This window comes from Ambystoma mexicanum, chromosome 1p (assembly GCF_040938575.1).
Source record: "Ambystoma mexicanum isolate Mex_15411 chromosome 1p, UKY_AmexF1_1, whole genome shotgun sequence".
Lineage (NCBI taxonomy): Eukaryota > Metazoa > Chordata > Amphibia > Caudata > Ambystomatidae > Ambystoma > Ambystoma mexicanum.
In genome coordinates this window covers 244,540,422-244,563,473 of record NC_090921.1, presented here as the reverse complement: position 1 = coordinate 244,563,473, position 23,052 = coordinate 244,540,422, and the positions used below count along the sequence as shown (strand labels likewise).

The 23,052-nt window shown below is 47.6% G+C and overlaps 1 long non-coding RNA gene across 4 annotated transcripts in view; it reads right to left on the bottom strand.

Annotated features, from left to right (window-relative positions):
• Positions 1-23,052, bottom strand: part of LOC138568670 (uncharacterized) — a 106,165-nt gene that overhangs the window by 30,691 nt on the left and 52,422 nt on the right. The window contains exons 2-3 of one of the 4 annotated variants that reach the window (XR_011302974.1): positions 3,067-3,245; positions 2,543-2,696 (exon numbers count right to left, since the gene is read on the bottom strand). The exons of 2 other annotated variants lie outside the window; for them this stretch is intronic. This is a non-coding gene — a long non-coding RNA (uncharacterized lncRNA). The remainder of the gene's footprint in view (positions 1-2,542; positions 2,697-3,066; positions 3,246-23,052) is intronic. One more of the 4 variants, XR_011302975.1, reaches the window with a different exon arrangement.

The following is a 23,052-nucleotide window of genomic DNA, read 5'->3' as shown; positions in this document are numbered from 1 at the left end:
ATGAACAGTCAATGTCGGTTTTGGATGTATTGCCTCACTTTTTGGCAGTACAGATGGAATAAAGCACGCACGGCTGTGTTTCAATGGAGTACATAACTTTGTGGTGTTTTAGCTGAAAGAAAGAACAAATTGCAGGGCTGTCTGGAATGTTGTGTGCAACTTTAGGATTTAGAGGACAGAACAGCAAATGTGGTGCCGTTTCTGAATGCAGGTCCTTTTCTTATGATTCAACTTGGAGTACAGCAAATGCAGAGCCATTCTTTCGATGGCAGTGTTCAATGCTTAAACAAAGAGGTGATGGCTGGAAGGTTTAGACTGAATCTTAACCACTGGCATTGCTCGGGGCAACCCTCCAGACCATCGTTCTTCGCCTGCCAAGCCATTACAGAAGGGGAAAGACCATATGCAAATCAGGCTTGGCCCCACCCCAAAAGGGGAAGTCCAGCCCGAACTGCTAGGTCACATCCCTTCTGCACGAGACCACAAGCATCCCCAAACATGCTTCACCCTTGTTGGGGCTCATCAGTGAGGAGTAGCTTGGGTCTCTAGGCCCAGCAGGCACGGGACCCACGTCTGGGCATACCCGTCCCACTCGGGGTGACAAAGCAAAAACAAAGAGGTGATGGCTGGAAGGTTTAGACTGAATCTTAACCACTGGCATTGCTCGGGGCAACCCTCCAGACCATCGTTCTTCGCCTGCCAAGCCATTACAGAAGGGGAAAGACCATATGCAAATCAGGCTTGGCCCCACCCCAAAAGGGGAAGTCCAGCCCGAACTGCTAGGTCACATCCCTTCTGCACGAGACCACAAGCATCCCCAAACATGTTTCACCCTTGTTGGGGCTCATCAGTGAGGAGTAGCTTGGGTCTCTAGGCCCAGCAGGCACGGGACCCATGTCTGGGCATACCCGTCCCACTCGGGGTGACAAAGCAAAAACAAAGAGGTGATGGCTGGAAGGTTTAGCCATTACAGAAGGGGAAAGACCATATGCAAATCAGGCTTGGCCCCACCGTGCCTGCTGGGCCTAGAGACCCAAGCTACTCCTCACTGATGAGCCCCAACAAGGGCGAAACATGTTTGGGGATGCTTGTGGTCTCGTGCAGAATGGATGTGACCTAGCAGTTCGGGCTGGACTGCCCCTTTTGGGGTGGGGCCAAGCCTGATTTGCATATGGTCTTTCCCCTTCTGTAATGGCTTGGCAGGCGAAGAACGATGGTCTGGAGGGTTGCCCCGAGCAATGCCAGTGGTTAAGATTCAGTCTAAACCTTCCAGCCATCACCTCTTTGTTTTTGCTGAGTGTTCAATGCTTGCCAGAAAGACAGAAGCACAGCCGTTTTGGTGGGAGTGTTTAAATGCATTTTTTGTTTGAAGGGGATTTCTGCATAGTGCTTGTAAATACACCCCATAATGCATGTAGTACACCAGCTGCACCCACAGGCACCACCCTTGCCCATGCCTGGCAAAAGGGCACGTAGAGAGGCAACACGCACATGGCTGGAGCAATTGTTCTTTACATAAATACCAGACCCTGTGATGTCCACACAGTGAAGTCACCTCCAAGCTGCCATTCAATGATGAATTGGGGCCTATCCTCCGTGCCCACAACAACACCCTGAGAACGTGTCACTGGGAGTGCAAACATGTGTGTGTCCATTAGACATAAAATAACATAAAAAATCAGAGGCCCCAGAAAAAACCTGTAATTGGGAGTATACAACTACCACTTTGTGAAGTGTGGAGTGAAATAATTCTGGAGGCTCAACAACTGTACAAATGCCAAAAATATAAGAATGATTAAAAATATGATGAGAATGAAAAATGCATGAACTTGGAAACAAATATTATCACCCAGCCATTCATGACCACCAAAAGAACAATTTCACCAATTCACATAATCAAAAAACAATCTGATTGAAGACCTGTGTGACCATGTGCACTACAGGCACAAACATATCCATGTAGTTGTGAGCGTGAAAGCAGGGGTGCAAGATTGCACATGTGAAATACATATTGGGAATATGGATACATTGCAACCTATATTTTTAAAAAAACACAGACCAAGACACAATTTGTAAGTGATCAAAAGTGGTATTCACACCCCAAAGACAACATTTACAGAAGCGTGAAATAATGGTGCAATCACACATGACAACAGCCTGTGACTCATGACACAATATGTATGGCAAAGCTGAAATTAACACAGGCATAGCAACTTGCACCAACAGTGTCCATGTATTGCACCCAAAAGCACAAACCACAAGCAACAAAGTCCCTGACCACCGTCACATGACAACAACAACTTTACTGCATGTAGACACCAAACCACACACATCAGACCACAGGTAGGAAGTCATAGTACAATATAGATGCTAACAAACTCAGGCGAGGACAGCCATGGACCCACAATTTCTGTTACACAACAATGTACATGTTCATTGGCCATCCCATTCCCTGCCAAGCCCTATGCTCACAATACACAGTCACATGAAAGCATTCATGTGGAATCTTTAAAGTGCACTGCAACAGAAATGCACACCTTACCCCATCCCATGTGAGCCAGCAGCAGCTGGACTGTGCAGACCTCCTAAATTCTGCCAGACTATAATCCAACAAACACGATTGCAGTGTCCTGTGTACACATCCAGCATGAACTTCCTCCACAATTGCTGCATCCATCATTCCATGGAAAATTCATCTGTACAGAAATACAAATCAATGTTAGGGCAGGCAATACATACATGCACCCAGACATACAGTAACTTGTGCCCCCTGAGTGATCTGCAACAAATGCATACAATAACTCACCAGCCACCCATCACCATGAGTCCTGGCACACATGCAGCCACATCGCACCCACCTCACCCCGATGAAACAATACCCATCTCCACACTGACACCTTACCCACCCACAACACTACTTACACTGCCTCCCCCCACCCCCGAGTGCCATGCAGTGAAGGACCATTATCCAGCATGACACTGAGAGGACCTCCAAAAAGAGACCACATAGAGGAAGGAAACCCAGGAGCACCTTTGTAGTATTCTCAATGCATTGATATGCCATACCCTCATCAATGTGACAGTGGGACAATGCAGCAAACACTGTCAGGGTAGCCGATGATGAAAAGCCCAAGAAGAAGTGAAACAAAAATCACACCAATTGCACAGAAGACAGGATATTGCAGAAGGCAGCACTTCACAGGGGCAGCTGTCAGGCTAGTAGGCATGGCACCAAGTCGACTGGCCTGAAAGACACAAGGAGACATGATAAAACAATGACAGAAGCCAATGACAAACACACACAAAATGAAGCAGGCAATAGGAAAGTGCAAGTAAACACTCCCAAATCCAACCTTAAACAAGTTTCACAGCACACAACTAGCCGGACATTCCACCCTGATGACAACTCACCAACAACGGCCCTACAATGATAGGTACACTCCCACCCCCATAGGATCCCACAACCCGAACCACCATCAATATGTGTCGGAAACCACAGGCATATACACACTAGACCAACACCATGTGTGACATGCATCCACAAAGCTGAACCCCTATCCACAAATAAAAGGAAAAGAAAACCAACCACACACAGTGCCAGACTACCTGCCACAAATCACAAGACAAGTGACACCCTGAGTGCCCTTCAACAACCTGCAGAGAGTACCCACCTGGCTTTCATCAACTGCATCACTCCTGGAAATACATTTAGAAATTGCAAAGACATACATTGCAATGATCAAAAGATACTGGACATCCCTGACAACTCATCTAGTGAATAAGAAATGTAGCTTCTAACACCCAGTGTACTTGGATTATTGAGTGCAAGAGGTAGACAGGACACAGAGTGACGATTGACTAGGAGTCGAGTGGAGCGACAGAGAGAGAGAAAGAGAGAGAGAGAGAGAGAGAGAGAGAGAGAGAGAGAGGGACAGGAGAAGAGCATTTCCAGGAGACTGCCTGCAACGGAGATGAGGACGGGCATGTCTGACACCACAGTGGGTGATCGTATAGATAGGCAACCTCAGGATGAAGATGGAGACATGAACATCTCTGGAAGTAGCATCCTAGTTTGAGAGCACGGAACGAACTGAGATGGAATAAAACCACATGTAGTGGTCCATGAGGACAAAAGAGGGTGAAGCTGAAGTTGAGGCTGGCAAAGAATTTTCACTTGAATGTGTGTTTTTCGTGCCTTGAAACACTTGTGTATAGGCACGTTATAAATCCATATCATATCACATGTGAAAGGTCAATCATCAGCTCTACATCCGAAACAACACAGGGAAAACCCAGCATGGTATGCAAATCACAGAAAGACCCATGCACTCCACATCCCTGCTAAGAAGTCACTCCAAACATATACCCAGACCATACAACAAAAAACATACACTCCTATGCACAACACTACAAATAGACCTCCAGAAAACATGCAGCCGTTCACTCACCCCAATACACGACACACCTTGATTGAGATTGTCCAAGTAAGTGTGAAATTATATGATATGATATGATATATGATATGATATGCATGGGTTCCAGGGTGCACTTAACTCACACAGGTAGAACACATGAAGACAAGCTGTGGGGAGTGGACAAACTCACACATGCATGGGTCCCCAATGTGGGCACACAATGTTTACTCACTGGCCCTCATTACAAGTCAGGCGTTAAGGGTTTAATGGCGCCGTCAGCGCCGTTAACCCTTAACGCCTGATTCACACTTTAACGCCTGCTTTTTGCAGGAGTTAAAGTCCAAGGCGCTAAGCGACCTTGGTGCTAATTACGGCACCGTAATTTACGGTGCCGTAATTAGCGCCTTCCCCATCCCCATTATGCCCTATGGGGCAAAAATGGGAATGGGGAAGGGCAAATGGTGAATGGGGAATTACCGCCCCACTCACCTTGGAATGGGGCGGTAATTCCGCCATCCACCATGGCGGAATCCGGCATGGACCATGGTGCTAAAAGCACCATGGTCCACCGCCTGACTTGTAATGAGGGCCACTGATATTGGCAGATGAGATGAAAAAGGAATCCAAACCAATGAACATGGAACACATCCGGTGCAGTTAACCAACATAATTAAACACTGTAACAAATGTCTCCTCATTGTGTAACACAGAAGCAGTATGTCACAGGAACACAGGCTCATAATTGTTCCACCCGCCATGCATCAAGTGTGACACACATGTCCTGTGCAGTCAATGCACACAAAAGGCCAGAATGATTCTCCATAGGCTACGTCATGGCGCGCTGCAGCGGAGGATGAAGTTACATGAGAATCAATGTGTGTGGCACATTTTGAACAGTGACATGTCTGCGCAGGTCATATAAGTGGAGCAGGAATTGGATAGTGAAGTGGAACACGTCAAAGAGATGTGTGCACAGGGAGTACACATGCAGGGCAATGTGGGAAACATGGGGACAGGGGGATTTGAAGGGTGGCAGTAAGGACACATCATCACTGTTGGTTGTGCAGGTGCACAGAGAATGCACGGCATCAATCAGAATGTACATTCAGACTGAATGAAACACTGACAATGGGTAAAGTGTGTACAGTGTTGTCCATCCACATCCAATCATGGTGTCACTTATCTAAGTGCATCGACCCAAACAATACACATGCATCGAAGTGTAACTGCACATACTCACACATGCATGTGTACAGACACACCTCTGACCAGACATTCCCGGTGACACAAGGTTAACCCACCAGTATCTCAAGATGTGTACTGCAATACCATGGTGACCAATAACACAGACACAGCATGCGAGACAGTGCACATGCTTACCTGCTTACTAATCTGGTATGATGTGATTCCCTCATCACCTCGACCAGGAACTGTGCCTCCAAATGCTTGAGTGGAGGGCCAGTGCCTGGCAGAGGGCATCTGGACTAGGGATGTGAACGTGTGCAGGGTGGACCTCCCATGAAGTGCAGTCACTGCATGATTCTGTAGCACTTCAAAAACATGAGACAATGCATTACAACAGCCATATTTCACAATCATGGATACAGCACACATGCGTCAAGATTCACTCAACCCAATGTTACCTGCACATGCCTTCCTGTTGACCACGATGCAACCATGCCAGTTGACGTCACTGTGCTTGGCTGCTTATCCACAACTGCATTTATTATGCCCCTGAGAGTGCAACTGCACATCTCAAGGTCCAAAAAATAATAATAATTATCCACCTTCGAAAGTGCAAAACAAAAACACATGCCAACATCTGGACCAGGGGAATACCCTGCAAAAAGAGTCCATGGCGAATCAACGAGACCAAAATGAAAAAAATCACAACATTGGCCATGGAAAAAAATAAACAATAGTCCATCATGGACTGGGCGTCGGGGGGGTGAGTCCACCCAGGAATCCCCTCCATGGGCTCATGGACCTCAAGACAATAGTGGATAAGGAGGCTGAGGCTGGTATGTGCTGGGACCACCATTCTGCATTTGATATGCAGGTGGCTGTGGTATTGGAGCCCTACCACGTAGTGCCACGGCCTTGTCTTCAGCGGCCATGGCCAGTCTTGACACGGTCAAATGCACCAGCATAGTGAGGTTGGTGATGTCTCCCTGCATTTCCTCACGGATGGCTGCATAGCCTATATGGGTGCACATCTGTGAGGGATTTAGTTGTTCAGATAGTGTCTGCGTGAACGCATCCATCTCCTCATGGATCAGTGTCCTTGTGGCTGAGAGTTCTTCATGGATGGCAGTTCTCATGGCCTGTATCTCACGCCTGAGGGCCTCTGTGTGCCCGAGGGTCTGCATGCAGGGACTCCTGCAGACACCTCAGATGAGCCTGTCGGCCCTTGATGTTTTCCTCCATGCGCAGTCTGTGGGAGTGGCATGAGGACCGCATGACATGCAGCTGTTGTTTTACCCGGGCATCTGGCAGGGTCATCGACTTGGCCATCATATCCATTCCCTCTGATGACTTGTCCAACACATACCCATGTCGGAAGGTGGCACGCAACATCCGCTGCTCCCACTTTGTCTCCCCAGCCTGCACACATTCCCAGCGTGTGCGGGGCCCATGGCGGTCTGATGCAAGGGTCCATGCCATTGCTGTGGTTCCCCTGCTGTTGGCTGCAGTCTGCAACCCTCTCTTCGACATCAGCCCCAGGGCCTGAAGCCAAATCATGAGAGACTGCCCTTGCAGCCGTAACCACAGCAGACGGGGAGACAACCACTGACTGGCTTTGTGAAGCCAGCTGGCCTGCTGCAGACGCACGGGCCCGTTCTGCTGCACCTTTTGTGCCACTCACCTTTGCCCTCTTTAAGGGATGCACATCAGGTTCAGCATGAAAGCCAGCATAGTCCGAAGGGTGCAAAGAGTATGCAGCATGACGCTGGAGCACAAGTGGGTTCTCATGGCCTATCACACCATGTCCCCCACTGGTAGTCTGACGCACCATTAACTCTTCCTTCTCCTCATCCTCCTGCTTCTCCTCCTTCTCCTCCTCAGCGTCTGGTGCAGCCTCACCTGCACATGTATAGAGAAAGACATATTGACACAGACAATGCACATATGCTTCAAGGTACACTGTAACAACAAATGGTAGGACACACACCCATCAGATATTGTGTATTCACACACTTTGTTCAGTAAGCAACAGGTGCATGGCATTTGCTGACAAGTGACCCCCCCACCCGTACCCATCATGTCCATGCCAGCAGTGACACATTGACATTCAACAGTGGCGTAAACTTACAATTAGGGCCCATTCAACTGTCCATTTGCCACACATACCAGGGGAAATGTAATACACATGTAACATTTTAATGTTCAATGACATCACATGGCAACAGCCAGACATCCATATCCACAGACAACACCACAGTCAACACATGACACACTTATCAGGTCTGGGACAGGGAACCGGATACAATGAGAACCTGCAGGAAGGTGTGGAAAGGGAAAAAACCTGGTACATCAGAAAGTGGGCCTTCTAGTCAAGGTCGATACAGAGAGGCGGAGAGTGGATTGGGTGATGTAAACAAGGTCCACTGAGACACAAGAGGGTGAGGGGAGTGGCCCCATGGAGTGGTTCCAGAGTGTGGGAATGTAAGAGCAGGCATCACAATGAGTTGGCTCTCTGCGTCACAGTGAATTGAGTCACTGTGGATGTTGTCTGCGGACACACATGCAACTTCACTCTGGGAACACCACAAGGTGCGTTGACAGACAGCTGTGATATGCATCGTGACAAGTAATCCCATATGAGCAGGTGACAAATTGAACAATCAACTCTGCATGACATGGCGTGAAAGTTAAACTTTGTCTGCATGTGCCTGTCTAGCAGTGCAGAGTGAAACACAACACAAATGTAGCATTCAACAGTACATGTAGGTGTCATATGGTGCACATGTACTGGGGGAGTACCCTGTGTGGAATGCATACATACATGACATGTGCCACAAATGGCAGCCACACGATGTACTCCCAGTATGATGGCCATTTGACATGAATCTGTATGTCACAGGGCATGTTTTATCCAGGGCTACCATACAAATGCAGCCAGAAGTGCCAATACACAAATGATGTGGGTGATGCATGACTGGAAAACCACAGGAGGCACAAAGACGGACACTCACCTGATGTGTCCTCATAATTCTCCAGGACTCCCAAGCCTTGCACCTGCTCAAGGAGGATGAAATGGCTTGTGGCCTCCTCGTGCAGTGTCAGCTGCTCCTCCTCTGCTGGACCCCTTCCGTTGCCATTGCAAAAGACAGGTTGACACTGAATGGTGCGCCGAGTGAGATAATTCCAGCATTTCTGAACTTGTTCAGCATTGCCAATCTCAACCTCTAAGGCGTTGTCTGTTCCGTGACATGCTGTCAATGCACCGAACGTTGTGTGACTGTATGTGTGCTCCCTGATTACAAGCAAATGTCACAATGGTGATCAGGCACCTAGTCAATTTGGACCTGTAGCTCCTAATCAGTGAAGTTATTCTTCCTTTCCTGGCCAGTGTCCTGTGCCCTGTTGTGGGGTTGAGCCTGTTCATGCTGTGCAGGGCCTCCCTTCCTGCCTCGAGTGGCACTGGGTTTTGGAGCTGCCGCAGGCCACGTTGGCATTCAGGTGCCGGGCCACCTGTGGTCTGGGGCCTGCCATTCCTTCCTGGGGCTGGGGCAGATGTCTCCACACCAGGTCCCCGACCCCCTGGGGCTGGGGCAGGTGTCTCCACACCACGTGCCCAAACGCCTAGTGCTGGGTCAGATGTTTCACCACCACGGCCTCCACTCCAACCTTGTCTGCCCCCTTTCCCTCTTGGGGCCTTTCCACTCATGTTACAGGTGTAAGGAATGAATGGACGGCACACCAAGTTATTGTCCTGGGCAATATGAGTCAGGGAACTGTCTACTTGATGTACAACGTAGATGTGTGGTCCAGGAAGTCTCAAATGTACCCCGAAAGGGGTAAAAACGGTACGTGATACGCAGTGGCACACTGAAAAAACACAAACTGTGTATGTGGTACTCAGAGAGCTTCCGTTAAATAAAAAGAGTGGTATGTGATACACAGAGGCACCCAGATATACAAAAAAATTTGTATGCAACGCACAGTATAGCTCAGATAGTACACGAAAACATGTGCATATGCACAGAGGCAAATACCCCAAAACAAAATGGGTACTGATTTCGTAGCAAAATACACATACGACTTTGTAATTCCTCCGGATCATAACTTTCACGCGCACAACTAGTGATAGGCATTGCTTGGCTTATATTACGGCGTCAATGCTAGAGCCGTGTAGGCGTGTCACGTAGGTGTGCAGCATCACTGCACACAGGACGTAACTTACGTGTTAAGGGCCTTTACTCTGCTATCGGCTGCTGCAGATGCAAGACGCACACCACTGCTTCTCCTGTCTAAACTGCTGCTGATTTTGCCTCCTCTGACCCTGCTTTGCCTCATTCAGTCATATAGTGCTGCTGCATGCTCGAGAGTGTGTGTCTGCCTGCAACCTACACTGTCTTGGTGTGCCAACTGCCCCGCTTTTGCCTGGACTCTTGTGTTGGCCACCTCCTCTGTACTTTCCGGTACTTCCACCTCTGCCAACACCACCGTAGCTCCACAAAACCTACCCAGGTTCTAGGAACCCCATACCTGGCTCAGGTGTGCCATGTCTGCCCCATCCACGTCATCTGGGGATAACAGCGCCTCCTTGTTGAGGCAGAGGGTGGCCAACATAAGCAACACTGAACTTAGCATCCTGGTGGATCAGGTCCTGGGCGCTTATGATGCCCTCTTCAACCCGGCTACACAGCTGGGCACCAACGCAAGGCAAAGATCTGGGATGACATCACGACTGCCATCAACGCAGAGGGGTTGGCACTCTGGCCCAGGGAGACAGTCCGGAAATGCTGGGACGACCTCAAGACCCGTAGCCATACCAAGGTGTGGGCAGCCCTCTCCATGGAACCCACCGTGGAGGTGTACTGTGCTGGCTGCCACCGGTTCACCCAGATACAGCTGCAGGTACTTGAGAGGTTCTATCTGGAGCTCCACTCCTGGCTCTTTGCCTGGAGAAGTCATCTGGATGATCTTTGGGGGACAATGCTCTACGGCGTATGTCTGGCATGCATGTCTGCAGATGCCACATCTTGTTTGTGGATTGTGTGTGTTGTGAGACGCAGATGATTTCTAACTCATGCCAATGCAAGCCATTTGTGGCATTGGATATTGTATGCTGCCATTTGCATGAGGATTGCTGGATATGCATTCATGGCTTGTTGTTGTTGTGCACGCGCAATGTGTGAGCATGGAGCAAGTGCTTGTACATGACCGATGTGGATGTGTTATGTTGTGGGAATGTGAGTGATGTGCATGATGTCCGAGTCTATGTGTGGCACCATGCAGGCACATCTGATGATAGTGACACATTTGCTTTGATGCCTGCGTGGGTGGGGTTCATTTATTGACGCCTCTGGGACTGGGATGTGACATACCCTTCCACTAGATTTGTAAGACAAGTGTAGGTGTGTACATGCAATATTAGTATGGTTGGCCAATTGACATGTGTCATTTAATGTCAGACACGGCTGGCGATACATGTTGCTTGCTTGCAGGTTATCCTGTGGCATGTGGACATTGGTGACTGTATTTGTGTGGGCAGGTGTTCTGGTGCTGTCTCCATGACATGGCTTCAAGTTGTTTTTGTGTTGGTTGCTGATTGGTATGGTGGCATTGCCTGTTGTAGGGGAGGTGTTGTTGGGCACTGTACAATGTACATTGTTCACATGTGCATGGGTGATGACTGTGATTATGCACTCACACTACAATCATGCCACATTTTCAATGCAGGTTGCCAGGGCACATACATGTGTGTGTGTGCACTGTGTGCGTGCGTCAGGTCATGGTTGTGACATGCAAGGGTGAGTTGGTTGGGGGAGCGCTAGTTCCATCGGGCGGAGATGCTGGGGTTATGTACCTGGAGGTTGTTGTGGAGTGTGATTCTTTAATGGCTATGGGACAGGGTGCCTGGACAGAGGGGCCGTACAGGGAGGAAGGCTCTCTGGAGCCATCCAGAGAGATGGAGGGGGTGGGGGTGGTGGAGGAGAACGTCGATGAAGGCCACCGCACAGAGTCAGGTGGGGACAGCCAGGGGGGTGTTCAGGCTGCTCCCCTGGGCCAGGGACAGGAGAATGTGCATTGCACCATGGGGGGAGCTGACCAACCTCCTGTACCTGCTCCATCTGACGCAGCCATGACCACCGTCATGGATGCCTCCACCCAGTCCGGGCCCACCTTTGGGGCCACAGAGATCACCCGTGAGATGTTGCATGCCCTGCTCGCTAGGATTGCAAGGCGGATGGGCACAATTCGTGATGATGGAGCGGGATGTGTGAGCTCCTCTCACATCATCACCATACAATGTGTGTCTCGATGTCCCAGCTGTCTTGTGCGCTGCTCTCGGATGGACTCTGTGCGCTGGCACATTCAGCTGCCCCCTTCTCCACTGTCTCTTTTGTGCCCAAGTCGTCCTCCGGGGTGCTTTCCTTGCCATTTCTCACACAGCCCCCTCTCTTGCTGTCCTACCCACACCGCCTAGTCTGGTGGCCAGCACGTCCCTGCCTAAGGTGGAAGTCCAAAAAAGTATAATGGAGGTGGTCGCTGTTCCTGGACATGCACAGGAACTGGCATCAAGACAGTGCTGGTACTGTACACCACGTCGTGCAACATCTAGATGGTGGAGCTGCATGCACTGGGTATGCTTGCCCAGGCAGCATCTCTGTATGAGTGACACAGGGCCCAACGGCATCAGGGAGGCAAGCTACACAGCAAGGATTGGACAACTGGTAGGAGGAGCACCGCCGGTTCAGGCATATGCTGTGCGTCAGGATGGATTTGAGAATGCAGCTGATGGCGGATAGGAAGCAGGCTAGGGTTGCACGGATTGCCAGGGCAGAAGAGGTGGGAAGGAGGAAACTGAGGCGGGTTGAGATTCTGGAGGAGGCTTGCAGGGAGGAGGGGAAAGAGGAGAGGAGGATGAGGGACAACCTGCAAGCCACCCAGGACGGACAGTGGCTCGCCTCCAAGTAGAGGATGAAGAATGTGACTCTGCCCTGGAGGACAAAATGGCACAGTATTGAGCCCACTGCCTATGTAAATAGTTGATTGTGTGGTTTATTGTTTTGGTTCATTTTTTTTACCTTCAGACATTTCCCCCTTGATAGTGTATATATTGTTAATACAGGTTCTCATCGTTCATCACACAGTTATTACCTCTTTGTTCAAGTGTTTTTATTTTATTTTGCTATGCATTTGTTATGTGACTGTCACATGGGTTGGGGGCCAAACTGTGGAGGGGTGACATATGCTCACCAATTATATATGGGGGTGGTGTCGGGAGCCTCACAATGCATGGACACCCACCAACACACATCAGCTAACAAACAGTGTGTGGTCTCATGTCATGCAGCACCTCTGCCACTGTACGCTTCTTCATCACATGTGAGTTTAGTTATATGTGGCTGTACACATCATACGTCTGCTTGGCTCACACACTCTCAGAATTCCTAACCATCCCCCCAAAATATGCCTGCTCAAATAATGTTAGTTTCAGGGGCTTAGAATGCTGAGCTTTCCGACCTCAGTCCATTGATTTATTGCATGTTGTTTGCTACTATGCACTGACATCACATGTCACACTTTCCGGTCAGTAATGTATTGAACTAGTGTCCTCCTACATCTTTAACCTACAGCAGGTTGAGGCAATTGCACTGACACATGTGCACAATGATACACCACATTGCATCTCATTGCTTTACTGTTTGACAGATACATGGTGGTTTCATTGTGTAGCTGCTACTAAATTCAGCTGTCCTGTTGCTGTGCCACTGGTTGTAATGTAGCATGGAGTCCTGTGATCCGCTGAAAACCTGAATTCTGCATCAGTGCACCCAGTTGCTGAGTATATGGATGTGTATGTGGCCAGTGTGCTTCATGTTGGTGGCAGGCCAGTAGAAGTGAGGTACATTGTTGGGCAATATTGCACTGTTATGGCGTGATGTGGCAGGGCCAGGCTGGGTTGGTGTTGGGGGCTATGAGGGCTGGTGGGTGGTGTGTAGGCCGTTAGGGGCTGGCTGGGGTGGTGGCAGAGGTGAGGGGGGCTGGTGGATAGTGTGAGGGCTACCTGGGGTATTGTAAGAGGTGAGGGGGGCTGGTGGGTGGTGTGAGGGGTACCTGGGATAGTGTAAGAGGTGAGGGGGGCTGGTGGGTGGTGTGAGGGGTACCTGGGATAGTGTTGGAGGTGAGGGGGGCTGGTGGGTGGTGTCTGCACCTGATGGGGCTGATGTGCAGTCTGAGTATGTGGCAGCACTTTGTGTGTGATGGGAGTATGAGGGGACGGTACGCATGGGGTGCAGCCATTAATTACGTGGTTCCTCACACAGATTAGCTGGGGTGCAGCCGTTACTTACATCTAACCTTGTGCAGATTAGCTGGGGTACAGCCGTTACTTAAGTAGGACATCGCGCAGAGTATCTGGGGTGCCACTGTTACTTACGTGGGACCTCTGTGTCGTGCGACAAAACCCCTCCTCAATATCAATAAACAATTGCTATATAAATGAAGCTGTTTTCATTACATTGTAATTCAAGTACTTTACAGAAGAAATCTAATGTGAAAACACAGCTGTTGCTGCCCAAGTAAATAGTTATTCTGGCCCCTGCTCTTCTGTTCGTTCCACCTCACTTGTATTTCGCATTGGGCAATACCAGACTAACCATATGTATTATTTTCTTATAGAAGGTTATCATTCCAAGATGAACAGTCTGGTACACTCTCATTCTACCCTTTCAAAATACCCCTACGAGAATGGGAAAGGGGGCAATTGCACCAATGAGGGTTCCTGCATGCTTTGCATTAAATCACAGAGCATTTCAGGAATATAACAGTGATCAGAAATCTCTATATTTGATAAACAAGTCTGTGATAAGGATTGTAAGTGTGAATTTCTAAATTCATAACAGAAGCATGGCTTGGTGCTCACATTAGGGTTGACAACATTCAGCCTAACATTCAAATGTTTGTAACCATAAACCATACAAAGTCATTCGACCAGGTTACCTTTTTGGATGTGAGTATAAAATGGCTGCAACATGAGCCACTCGAATAGGGCACAAGAGCTCTTTTGCTTCTTGTTTCTGGAGAATTTTAGATGCAAAAGGGCTGAGTTTCAGCGTGAGCATGCCCAACACTCAATACAGAAACTTTGTTATGGAATTATATCTATAGACAGGACATGATATACAAGATACACCCAATAAACAATACACATAAAGGCTAGACAGAAAGGATTGTACCTCTTGCAAACTTTAGCCTGACCAGTAATAAGCTGCTTAAATCCATAGGAACAGAGACTTGGACCACTCCATCCACTCTTCAGCCAGGCAGCTCCCAACTCACAGGACATTCACCCAACACATGCGCCCAACATTCCAGACACCTGGAAACCCAGACTAGCATGCTATCAACAGCATCAACATGGAGCCTTCCTTCGCAATATAGTAACAATAAAAAATCCTTGCCAAAACTAAACGCACACTGCTGCCCAACCACAACTCAACAAACATCTTCCAACACAGTGCCCGATTCATAGATTTTTTTGCACGGATCAAAGTGACGTTGCACTGCTGAAAAAGTGTATTTTACAAAGTCAGTGCAACGTCGATACATAGTCACTTTTGCAGTACAAAATGAGTTTGCACGGACTTTCCACTGCAAAAATACCCTTTGCAGAGTTCTATGAATCAGGGTTTGTGTCGGCACCGCAAAGTCACTTTTCAGCAGTGTAAAGTCACTGTGAATTCCATGAATCGGGCCCACAATCAAATAACACAACAACCACATGAACTGGAAGGCTCCAGGCACCAATGCACTATGCAGAGAGTTGCACACATCACAGAAACCTGCAACTAGAAAATGAACTGGCAGAGGAAATGAACCCATTTTCTAAGCAGCCTCTTATATGTCACAATATACTGCAACCTGCAGACGAAGCTGCAAAGGGCATTGACTTTGCACTCCACCATAATCTCAAAGTAACACAGTACAGAGATATGCGCCCATATTCTAAGCAAAAGATCATAATGAACTACTGAAGACCCAGTGGTTTCTTGGCGCGGACCGGGGGATCGAACCTGTGCTGCTCGAGCGTTTTCTTTCTCAGGCAAGCGCGTTGCCCCGAGCCTTCCCGAGACGCAGATGAAACGGGGAATGATGTCAGCTCATACTCTGGCTACCCACACCCTGTACAGATAGGTCTGCGCTTCAAACAATAGAATAACAAATTCAATAAGCGCCTCGTAAGACTATTTACCGTTTTTAAGTTATTATGCAGAGGTGACTATCATCTTAAAGCACCGCAGTCACATTCAAGAATTTCCAAAGAAGACCAGTTACTCATTAACATTCCTAAGCAACTCCTTCTGCATGAATGCACTTCCGTGGAAAACACGTTTAGCACAAACATAGCCCTGAGATGTCACCCATGATAAGTGTCTTCTTGAGAATTTCAACATCCACTGCTCTTTGTTCCCCTTGACGCCCTAGGGCCAAAAGTGTGCATGAGCCTCTCACAGGAAAAGGGAACGCATTCCTTAGAACTCAGCGGAACACACCCTCCCGCATGCACTCCACAGGGCACAGGGGCAGTGCGGCATTCGTCATTACCCAATGGCTGTTCCCTAAGGGCCTTTTAATCACTGCAGAAACATCCACGTCCATCCATCACCAATGCCACTACATGTTCCTTCTTGCTGTCCCAGGCCTGGCGCACCTATTCAAAGCCTGCCAATCGGGCACCCTACGTCAAGCACATCAGAACATTTTCCAAGCAACCAGGAGTGTTGCTAGGTCTGGAAAAGATCAGGGGCTAAGCTAATGTCAGGTCTGGCCGGCACTCGGGGCAGGGGTCAAGTCCTACATATTAAAGTGGGGGCACTCATCAACAAATGTAATGGAATGTCACTTTGCCAGAAATTATCATATCAAGGGGAAGTATGTACATTTCATTAAATAGGCTTTGCATAACCACTCAAATTGCACAGGACGAATGGCATTTGCCTTTCACAAAACACCACACACAAAACCAAGGGAGGATATGTTCTTGTTTTTGAAACGATGTGCATGGTTTAAACTCCAAGAGCCAATACACAGTTTTCCCTGGGACTTGCAGTACCGAAATGGGGCATTTTACCTTTAGTTGTGTGCCGTTTTTCGTCAGGTTACATAGTGCAGTGGTGAAGTGTCCAGGCTGCCAACCTGACAACTGTTTTACGATCCCCGTGCTCGGCTTAGCTTTAATGCATACATTCAAATAAGACACTCAATGTTTCTCATTTTAGCTGGGGGGGGGGACTCCGCCCTTCTATCCGGGGCTATAACTCCCTAAGCCCCCTGCTAACAACGCCTCTGCAAGCAACCGCCCCTCACTGAGAAGGAGAGAAATGAGCCCCACTGCTAATACGTCGCCACATTGCCAACTGATTCTGATTGGCTCACCGGTATAAATGTCTGACAGGCTCAGTGCCAGCTTATCTGTAGGAATGCATTGTGGTGAAGCAGACCTCCAAACCCTGAAGGGGGCCTTTAGTATAGCAGTCCCTCTGGCATGGAATAAACTCCCACTTGACTTGAGAGAAACACAATCTACAAAACAATTTAAGAAGAAATTGAAAACTCTCCTGTTTTACTAGACACATAAACCCTGCTTCTACGCCAGAGGCGTTGATAGGGGGGGGGGGCGATCCTTTTGGTTGTAGCCCCAGATAGAAACTCAGGGGCTACAACCAAAGGGCTATTTCTAGCCCCGAGTCCCAACAGTCCTGACATAGCTGCTTAGCCCCTGATCTTTTCCAGACCTAGCAACACCCCTACCTAATCAGGCTACGATAAATGTTTCGCTGTCAGTTGGTCAGTCTTGTCCCTGTGTTCATGCCCTTAAGCCCATGGGTACTCGGTTGCATGTTACAAACACAAAAGGAAAGTAAAGGAAAGTAAAGGTGAAGTCCACTCTCAAATAAAAGCTTCTTAGGATAGTAAACAGATCAACCCCTAGGCCAATAATCATTCAATATTTTAAGGCACTAAGAACTCAGCTGAATTCTAAAATTCTATTTCTCCTATGTAAAGCCAGCTGCTGATCATTTCTTCCTGCTGGCATTAGACCAGCAAAAACTGTAGAGTCTTTTAAGGGTTTCCGTCTCCCTGAAAATTGAGCAAAATGTACTCTTGGCCTCAACTGCGGCAGAAGGCGCACATATTCTGTCACTTTGGCTGAATTTACATTCATGGATGGTTTATGTCTTTTGGGGTTTGTAGGTGTCATAATGACATGGCCAAAGACAAACATACAAGCAAGTATTAGTTTAAAACATACATATTTTAGTCGTGATTTCACAACAAAGAAGGAGGAACGGAGCCCTGATCTTCAGGAATATATCAGTGGCGGCTGGTGAATATTTCAATTAGAGTGGATTAAATGTTCCCACAAATATGTGTGAGCAACACAAAATGCAAGTTCAGCTTCAGCAAAATAAGTCAGAACTTATCGAAATAGCTGGAATTAAATTAAGGAAGAAAAAGGCGTTGCGTGTCATTTAAGGTCTACATTTCTGCTTTTTGAGCAAGGAGTGCAAACCAGCCAAGAGTTAAAATGATGCTTTATACAGCAGACCTTTTGGATAAATTGGGTAAAAAAGCACACAGTTTGCAATCAATATTGTAGTGTAAATCATGAAAAATAGATACAAGTCACCAACAGCGCACAGCAGCATTTCCAAACAAACTTTCATGATGCCTTTTCTCACAATATATGGTAGTATAAAATATGGTCATACTGGCTGTATCCAAACGTTTCTATGCTGGCTGCATCAAAAAAGGCCTGTATTCCCATATACGAATATGCCAAATTTTGCTTTAAGCATAATGCCAGTCATTAAACTATCAGTATATTGTCCAAGCTGTTGTTACTAATTTATGCCAGTATTTCCACATAAGAACATACTTCTGTTGTCTTTGCCAATAAAATTACCATGCCCCAATAAGAATACATGTCCAGACTGGCTGCAACATTGTAGGCCAGTATGGCCATGTAGGAAGTCTCATAATATTGGCTTAACCCTTGATGCTGTCATACTTCACGGCAAGGTGCGCTTATAGCTATGCAGACAGTGTGGCCCTTCATGCTCACTTCCACGTTCCTAGTGGTTACCATGGCAGCTCCTTCAATTCCAGGAGCATCTCGCCAGACTGCGTTCACACCGCCTACATTCCACGTTGTTCAGGACACAGGAAACGCGGTGGTATGTCATCGCGTATCGCAGGACTCCTTAAAAGAGTATGGATGCCAAATGCGGGTGCTTCTAAACGGTGTTAGTACTCTCACGGTTACTCTGTGAATTCCAGTTTCCTGTTTGACTTCCTTGCTCTTGATGCCGGCTTTCGTTCTCAACTTTCTCGTCGGATTTCTACTACATGGCACCGTATCTTCCACCCAGACATCTCTGACCAATTCTGTCTTAATGGAATGCCTTCTGGATTACCCTTTCCTTGTTATTCATGCTTGCTTGTCTGACCTACGCGTTGCCTAAACGGATTGAGATTGGATTACCCTTAGATTGTATTCTTCTAGGAACCCGGTCACTTCACGCTTTCACAACGTGGGATTGAACTGTGTTGGATTAGTTTAGTGAGATTAACAGGAGATTACGCTTTGCACAGGACTTCCATGAACACTATGCAGTATTTAATATTAGGGTGGGTTCATTTCCAATACATCTAATAGATTTCCTGGTCCTTCACATCTGCCTTCATTCTCCAGATATAGATGCTGGGTGATCCCACCAGACGTCCTTCCACCCCTTTTCCTAAACAATGTCCAGGTGTATTTCAGGTTAGTTCTTCTAGTATCACATTCAGTATACCTTCATTTAGGACACACGCTAATACCATCTGTTCTTTCTTTCCACAGCCTGGCGTATATCTGGTGGTATCTGCTCTTTCGTATGAACCTCAGTTTTGTCTGTCCAATTGTAACAGGCAGAACAGCGTTTCTTAAGAAAGATCGCCAATAACAATTATGAAGTTCACCTCCCTTTCCTTATCCAAATCAGCACACCTGGCCCAGCAGAAATCCCAACACACAAACGCAAGCACACACATATTCATTCACTCATTCATTTACTCACACAGCATTCACTCGCTCATTCACACGCGCACTCATACACCATACACTTGATCTTTCACACACACACATGCACACATACATTCATACTTGTTTTTTCCTTGACTTCATGCCGACTCACACAAAGGCCGCCTGGCTCCCATACAGCACGAACAGGAACCAGGAAGCTGGGAGCACTACTTGGTTCTTACAATATGTGAACAAGCTTGAGTGGTCATAGAACAATGCCTCAGGCTGTCTGAATGTGTGGGGTGTCCAGGAGTGCCCACAATTCCCTATGACAGTTAAAGCCAGCCCAGCAGTGCTCCCTCAGCTGCAGCAAGCAACTAGGGGAGTGCTCATTGTTTTCTTTAGGCTTGCTTGGCACCTCCAGAATGGGTGGCATGTCTGTGGTCCATCTCCCAATATGGACGAGCAGCATCTAGGCTATACTGAGGATAAAGTAAACTTGAAGCCCTAGAGATACCCCTTCCCAGTATAGCTGCAGCAAGTCCCTAGTGGAAGTCATTAATGAGAAGTTAAAATCTTACTGTATTCCGCATCTGAGTGCACACCCAAATATTACTTAAATATGATATAAAAAGCGTTTAGAATGCTTTCATCAGCCACTGGAGTAAAGAAGAGATTCCATTTACACGGCCAATGGCTGTTGATTCTGCCTCCAGGAAAGCATCATTTGAAGGGCCAACAGCACGAGGATGTCCTATCCAACGATTCCCTGCCCCATGCCTCCAGTTTGTGTGGGGTGACCAGGGTACCCTCCCCATACTACTTCAGGGCTGTACATTATATAGCGTGTTATGGGGACAAGCTCCCCAGGTTTCCCCCCCCACACCAATAGGGCCAGTTAAGGGTTGCTGTCACATACCTCTATCATGTTCCCCTTTTCCCACCCCCCCATGAGAGTTTAGATGTCTGTGCATTTAGAGATTCTGTTGCCATATGATGCTAAACCCAACTCTCTTCCCTTTTCTATGGCTCTGTTGGTTTGAAACAGGGGGATTGAGATTATTCCCAACCACACCCAACAGTCACCTCTTCACCTCGGTACCATATGGAAAAAGCCTCTCTAGGTTCTGGGTCAGGGTGTCTCCTTATCTGGACTGTTCAACGAGTTCTGAAATTACAGCCGGTCAATTCTAAGAAGTATTGGTTCACGTCCCAGCATACCTGACATCTTTGCTCTTACTGGTTCTCTGTGGAGGCCAGGTGGGCTCAAACCTTTCAACAGACTTTGTAAACACTATGTACACAAGTATACAGTACATATTCGTTAGTGAGAAGCTCCTATGTGTGTACCTGTCCAGCCCATATTGCAGACCGTGGACTGTTGGAATCCAATACGGCTCTGGTGGTCTTCCTATCTATTTTGATTGGTAAATAGAATCTCTGCGATTCTCCCGCTGAGCAAGGACATGATGACTCAGGTCCATTGGATCAGGTTCTAGAAAAGTGTGAAACTGATTTGCCAAATGTACTCTATTTCTGCACCCAAAGCAGCAAATCGGAATATTCACAATTTGTGTTTGTGGGGACTTCATTGCTTCCACAGTTGTTCCACCAGAAAGATGACTGGAATATACCAGGCCTTTTAGTAGCTAAACCGGCCTCTGCAGGTGCAAAGGTAGTAGATTAATGAATTCCTCTGCCCTGGCCCCTAATTTTGTGGTGACACAAGGGAAACCTCCTTAAACCAGTCATTCCATCCACATCGCACAACGGTTGGTGGAGCACAGCCTTCAGTGTAGCTTCCACACAAACTCCCATAGGGCCAGGCAGGGGACATTGTCACATAGTGTTAGGAAAGATTTCTCTTGAGGCAACTTTTCCTCCATATTTGATGAAACCACAAACCTTTTGCTTTTGTTTTTGAACCTGTCCTTACTTTTTGCAGGGAAGTGAAGCCTTCAGGTTCACTCCCTTGGCCTTTTGCTCATTTTGTTATGTGGAAACTGATCAGTCCTTCAGACTATTGTACTGGCTTTTAGAAACATTTTAACAGTGCACAGAGCATCTTACAATGCAGTGCAGTGGGATACTTTGTTTCACCGCAGTCTTTTACACTTGGGATTTTTGGTTACTTTTATATGTGTCTAAAGACAAGCTGGTGTCCGAAGATACATATTTAAAATGATTGCGTTATTTATAGTGTGCACATTTGCGTTTACCGCGCCGGTCTGCTAAATGTGGCTTGTCATTGTTGTTTGGCCTTCTTCCTTCCTTCCCAGGCCAGGAAATCCCTTATATACCATGCATTCGCCCGGGAAAGCTGCTGCTTTCGCGGCCTACTGCTGGTCTGGTGCTGCGTGGACCCAGAATGTGGGTGGGACTGTCTGGCCCCACTCCACATCTGGGGTGCCTGAAAGTCTAATGAGTGAAACCCACAGTGGTCCCTAATTGCACCACTGCTGGCTATTGGAATGGTGCAGAACCTTACTATTGGTAGGCTTGGACTTGCTTCCAGCCAGTATTTATGATAAGAAGAGGATTCCTGCAGCCATTTCTTCAGATCACTGTTGGTGCCAAGTTTCCTGTGTAGAAGAGCAGCCGAATGGAGATCTGTGGATGACTAATGAAGAGGCCTGGCATCCATTCCTATGTTTGGCCTGGTGAAGTCCTGCTGGAATACCTAATCCGTGAAGGGCCTGAGCAGGGCTTCAACCCTTGGACTGGTGGGACCAACCAGTCTCAACGCATTCCCGAGGATCCAGCCATCCTGAACCTTTGGAAGTGTCCCTGGACCACCCTGTGTACTGACCATCTCTCCAGTAGAATCTTTGCCGTTCCATGTTCATTGCCAGAACTATGGTGGTCATCAGCTCGTGCCTAAAGTCATCTTCCTGACAAGTTTCAGCTTCCCAGCATCAAGGTATCCTGCTCTGGAAGATCTTCTTCAACTGCAATTGGAAAGACGCCTGCTGTCGCCCATGTGCGGTAGCCATCACTGGAATTTGCCTTCCCCCATCTGGTGAAGTGTCCTCAGGAGTTCTCCATTGGTACCTTCTGTGTTTCTTCTTTGCAAAGGGTTGCACTCTGCTCCTGGAACCGACCAGAAGAATCCTTGCACCCACAGCTTCTGAGCATCTTCTACTGGATCCAACAGCAGGAAAAACTACCTACATTGACTCCCAGTTAACCTGCCTAGTCATGAGGGAAAATCGGAGTCAGGGGGGTAAGGACTACTGTCTAAGTTATTGAATGCATTCCTATAAACCTAAAGGTAACTGTATATGTGTTTGATAATTGAGTATTGTATGTTACCACCTGATTGTTTCATTTTCTCTAGTGTGTGCTTTGGGCCTATAATGAATAGAGATCTGACCACTCTCCATGCTTACCTTG